The following is a 6,008-nucleotide window of genomic DNA, read 5'->3' on the forward strand; positions in this document are numbered from 1 at the left end:
CACAATTTCCAAACGTTAATGCTGATCACATGCCCGCGCATGGTCAGATGGGGATGAATGCAATTTCTGAGGATAGTAAGACGGTTGGGTTGGTGAATGGGGATCAGTTAAAAGCTCCAAGGCCTGTGGTCCCAAAACCTCGGAGGAAGGAGGGAGCTTTCCCTAGTGTTGATACTTGTTGTATGGCCATCGCCACAGAGGGTGGTGTACCGATGGGGGATATGATCCAGAAGGTGAAGGAAATGGACGGTGGAAAATTTGAAACACCCAGTCTGGTAGCTGAAACCGTCAAGGTGGAAAATGACATTGGTGTTGGAAAAGAGAAAAAACCGTCTGTGTCTTCTTACAAGCAGGCATTGGAAGTGGTGAGAAATGGAGGGATCCCAGGCTGGGGACAGATCATAGGCATTGTGGTAAAGGCGGATATGTTTGGGATTGGTTATCAGCCAGATCAAGGGTCGTCTAGACCAAATAGAGGACGTCGTCCGTCGTTCACCTTTGTCAGTGCCGGAATGCTAGATTCAGATCACGCCTATACAGTGAGTAAAGAAACTGACAGTGATTGGGAGATTGATCAATGGATAAGATCGTGCGTACCGGGAAGCTGGAAGGCCTAAAAAGATCGGCACTGTCACTCATCCCGAAGAGTAATGATTTTCTGTTTTCAGTTTTATCTGCATGAAAGCCATACGTGTTGCCCGACACGTAATGGTCCATTGTAAGGGCCACCTCATGTTTAAATTTGCATTTTCTGCATCATTAATAAATGGATGGTTTTTCAGTCAAAAAGCGGTGTTCCCTGTTTTTCATTTATTTTTGCAGTTTAAAAAACAAATAAAAATGGCAATGTTTTCATTTTTCATCTTTTGATTCGTCTCGTTCCGAATTCAAAAATAATTCTCCGGATCTCGTTGATAACAATTTGGTTACACCTCATATGACTTCGACAAACCGAGCAATCATGCCGAAGAAGAAGGCGAAGAAGATTGTGATCTGCTGGAATTAGCCAGGTTGTCAAAACAAGAGGAGAAAGTGATTCAGCCGCTCGAGGGCGATGCGAGATTGTTATTCCAAGCACCGCCGAGGTCAGGAAGGAAATAGGAAAATGAGGCCGCTTCAGAGGCGAATCGAGAGCAAAATGGTAGCCCTGTTGAAAGAACATGTGAATACCTTCACCTGGTCAGGTCAGGATATGCCAGGGTCGGACACCGATGTCATTGCACACAAGCTACCGTGGAGAGAAGACTGTCCTCTAGAGGAGCAGAACGCCGATGCCACGTATCAGAGTGACTTTGTTTCATGATATGATTCATCATGAAATAGAATGCTATGTTGATGACATGATAACAAAGTCCCAAACAGGGGTGGGGCATCTGGTGGAGATAATTCAGACTGAGGTTGAATTCAGATAAGTGCACTATCAGAGTGCGGGCCGGTAAGCCGATGGGGTTCATTGTAAGAGAGGAATCGAGGTTGATCCTGCAAAAAAAAAAAAAAAAAAAAAAAAAAAAAAAAAAAAAAACGCCTGAACCGAGGAAGAACATGAAAAAGAGGTTCGTGGTTTCTTAGAAAGATTGAACTACCTGTCATGGTTCACATCCCATCTAACAGCCACGTGTGAACCCATGTTCAAGATGTTGAAAAAAAGATCAAACGGTCAGGTGAAATAATGATTGCCAAGGGGCATTGAAAATAAAAGAAAAAGTTGTAGGAGCCTCCGATTCCGATGCCTCCCTATGGAAAGAGACTGTTAATCTGGTACTTGACAGCCTTCGAGGGGTCTACGAGGTGTATTGGGGAAGCATGACTAGTCTTGTCGAAAAGAGCATGCAATTTACCTTAGCAAAAAGTTTACCGACTGTGAAACAATACATTCACTGTTCGAGAAAACTTGCTGTACTTTGGCATAGGCTGCTCGCCGATTGAGACAGTATATGCTGATTCATATCACTTTGTGAATTCCCAAGATGGATCCGATCAAGTATGGGTTTGAGAATATAGCATCGACCGGACAAGTTGTGAAAGAGCAAAAGAATGTTGACTGATTGGTGATACTCTCAGAAAGCAATCAAAGGGTGTATTGTCTGATTACGTCGCTCAGTAACTCGTGAAGGATTATCAACCGATGAGGTTTGAGTTCCCTGATGAGGACATCTCGAGGTGCTCTAATCGAAAGATTGAGAGTGACCGATCCCGGAGGAGGGGCTTGACCCTGAATCCGAACGGATTCTGATGTCTGATGGGGTTAATGTGAAGGAATTAGTGCTGCTTTGGTTACGCCAAAAGGATCCCATGTCCCTTTTGTGGCCAGGATGACAGTTGAATGCACCAACGATGGTGGCTGAGGCCGAAGCTTGTATTCTGGGTGCCAAACCTCAATGCGTATATCTACTGGGGCAAACGCCTTTCTCACTCAGAGAGCATGATTGAGGAAAAGAGGCTAGCGGCCATCTGTCATGGGCAGTTATACCAGCAGCGGATGAAACGTGCTTTTGACAAGAAAGTGCGATCTCGGGTATATCACGTGGGTGATATGGTGCTGAAAAGGATCCTTCCTCCTCAAAACGATCGTAGGGGCAAATGGACACCGAATTATGAAGGTCCATTCGTGGTCAAGAAGGTTTTCTCTGGTGGAGCCTTGTTGTTAACGACCATGGATGGCGAGGATTTTCCATCCCCTGTGAATGCGGACGCAGTTAAAAAAATACTTCGTGTAAAGAGACCCGCTGGACGAAAAGAATAAAATAGTCCAGGCAAGAATGGGCATCCCGGCGAACCAAAAACAGAAAGAAAGGTTCGGGCAAAAATTAGGGATAAAATGAAAAATGTACACCCGACAAGTCGAAGACCTGAAAAGGCGACTTGGGCAGAAAAGGGTATCCCGGTGGACTGAAAACCCGGAAGGGCGGTCCAGGCAAAAGAGGGATTGAAACGAATGACTGCGTCTAGCATGATCGTTTGCGCTTTGGTTAAAGCATCATGGATGATACCCGGTAGGGATCAATCAGAAGCGTCTTGTTCAGAAGGCAGAAAGCGTGGAGAGTCTGAGGACATATGGGGTGTAACCGAGTTGGAACTCGATGAGATTGCGGGTTTCACATTGCCATTAGGATAGATTTTTCCTTTTGTGCGCAATTACCTCTTTTCAGGAATTGCTTCCTTTGTATTGCTCATTTGAGCCACACTTTTTTCAATCAATAAAATGCATATTCAGTCAAATAATTTTGTTTTTGTTTTTCATTACCGCTTTGATTGCAAAAACATCCGATTATTTTGATAAAGAATCTTGCATTTTAAGACATACAGGTCCCTTCCAATGCATGTTTATAAGATTGAAAGCTTGAAATCTTATTTGGAAGGATGGGTGACCTAAGTGTTGAAATCTTGACACGCCCGGGGCACGGTTTTATCTGACGGTCTGTTTTGCAGGTACTGTTAGATATTCTTCACTCACTTGCAGGTTGTGATGTGGAAGCTTTGTGACAGATCCCCAGAGAGTTCGCTCAGGGAACGAATGTATGAAGAAGTGAGACGACGTCGAGACGTCCGACGACCCTTGAAATTAATCAAGAGGACTCTTCAAAATCGGAAGTTTGGAAAGTCTGTAGAAATTCCCCGCAGGGTCCAATCAGGAACGAATGAATGGGTAGAAGAAGCAGTGAGAGACGTCGAGACGTCCGACGACCTTTGGAATTAATCAAGAAGACTCTTCAAAGTCGAAAATTGAAAAGTATGTATAGATCCCAGGAGTACGCTTTCCGTCGAGCGCGGCGCGACCTTGGAATACAAGATGATGGAGCAGAAAAGGTCCAGACGAGTCTGGGAATTCTCAAAAGTGGAAAGCTGATGCGAGATTGGGAGGTTGATACCATGGTTCGACGAGTCGGCGGGTGTTCTGTACCAACTTTTCTCATTTCCCCAGCTAGGTCCCCAAGCAGAATTAGAGGACCAACTCCCAGCAGATCCAAGGTCTGTGGGTCCCCTAGCCGAGTCAGGATGGTTATCCCCGGTAGGTTTACAACGGTGTTTCCTCAGCAGCCAGGCCAGAAGGTTGCTGTTCCCCGAGTGGAGCGGGTTTCAATGAAATATATCTCCAGCAGTGTTCATCCTACCAGTGGATTGAACAAGTTCCCGTAGCGGACGGATATCTGCATCCCCAGCTGAGTTGATGCTATCTATGGATTGCATGGGTCTTCCCCAGCGGAGTAGCATTCGTTTCCCTAGCAAGGTCAGGATGGTTATCCCCAGCAGGTGATAGATTGATGTTTCCCCAGTCGGCAGGCCTGGAGGTTGCTGCTTCCCAGCGGAGTATCTGTGAGCATTTCCCCAGTGAAGTCGTCAGGTATCTGTGAGGTTTCCCCAAAGCAGGTTCGGGATTGATATCCTCAGCAAGTCGAAGACTGTTGTATCCCCACAGAGTGTTGGTGGTGCTTATCCCCAGCAGTTTCCCAGGCGGATTGGGTGCAAAGGAGGTTCCTTCCCCAGCAAGGGTTGCTTTATCCCAGCAGCAGTGATATTCCCCATCAGGGTGGAGATCGGAGTATTGACGAGTTCCTCAGCAGAGTGTCTCGTGCTCCCCAGAAGAGTCCCTTGAGGGGGATGCTTTTTATGCATTCATCATGTAGAATAGCATGGCATGTTGCATAGAAAAATAATAAATCGCGTAGCATTTCCATAAGTATGGAGCATTACGCAGAAAAAGATCATGCATCATTGTTGCAAGCATAGAGCTAGTCTCAAGCCGTGGTTACCGTTTGAGAGGTGGTTGTGCCAGAAAGCGAAGATGTTACTCTGTGGAGTTTAGCATCATGACGTCAGATCAGCAATGTTCCCCAGTAGTGCGATATTGGAGGAAATGTTTCCGTCGGACAGAGATGGAAATAATATCAGAGGACGTTACGCGATCAGCGCGATTCAAGCCGTGGTTACCGCTTGAGGATTGGTTTTATCAGAAAGTGAAGGTGTTACTCCGAGGAGTCTAGCGTCATGGTTTTAATCAAGGATATTCCCCAGTAGTACGATACTGGAGGGTAAGTTTCTGTCGAGCAGAGATGGGAATGTTAATCAAGAAAGTTTCGGGGTCCAAAAAGAAAAACAAGAAAGAAGATAATCCCCAGCTAAACGCGAAGTGTTTGTCTGCCAGGGTTGAATAGAGAGCAGTCGGCTCAGGGCTTGTCATCCTCAGCATGGGTCGTTGTGGCACTCCGGCCAGTTTCCGATTTCCAGATCGAAGAGGTTCTCAACAGTCAGGACGAAGAACTTGTGGCACTCCGGCCAGTTTCCGATTTCCAGATCGAAGAGGTTCTCAACAGTCAGGACGAAGAACTTGTGGCACTCCGGCCAGTTTCCGATTTCCAGATCGAAGAGGTTCTCAACCATCAGGACGAAGGACTTGTGGAACTCCGGCCAGTTTCCGATTTCCAGATCGAAGAGGTTCTCAACAGCCAGGACGAAGAACTTGTGGCACTCCGACCAGTTTCCGATTTCCAGATCGAAGAGGTTCTCAACAGTCAGGACGAAGAACTTCTGGCATTCCGGCCAGTTTCCGATTTCCAGATCGAAGAGGTTCTCAACAGTCAGGACGAAGAACTTGTGGCACTCCGGCCAGTTTCCGATTTCCAGATCGAAGAGGTTCTCAACAGTCAGGACGAAGGACTTGTGGCACTCCGGCCAGTTCCGATTTCCAGATCGAAGAAGCTAACGATGATTAGATCGATGCAGCTTGCGGCAATCCGGCCAGTTTCCCGGTATCCAGACCGAAGTGGTATCCAGACCGAAGAGGTGTTCAGACCAAAATGGTGTTCAGGCCAAGAAAATGAAAAAAGAAGAGAAAATTCCGGGGTCCAAGAAAATGAAAAAAGGAGAGAGAATAATAATCCCGAGCGGATGAGTGGTGTTCAGGCCATAGTTATCCCTGCGTTACCATTTATTTTGGTATCCAGGTCGACGTTTATGTTTTGGGGTTCAAGCCGAGTTTTCTCCGTACCAGACAGGTTTTTCTTTCAAGA

Source organism: Lathyrus oleraceus, chromosome 2, assembly GCF_024323335.1.
Source record: "Lathyrus oleraceus cultivar Zhongwan6 chromosome 2, CAAS_Psat_ZW6_1.0, whole genome shotgun sequence".
In the NCBI taxonomy this organism is placed as follows: domain Eukaryota; kingdom Viridiplantae; phylum Streptophyta; class Magnoliopsida; order Fabales; family Fabaceae; genus Lathyrus; species Lathyrus oleraceus.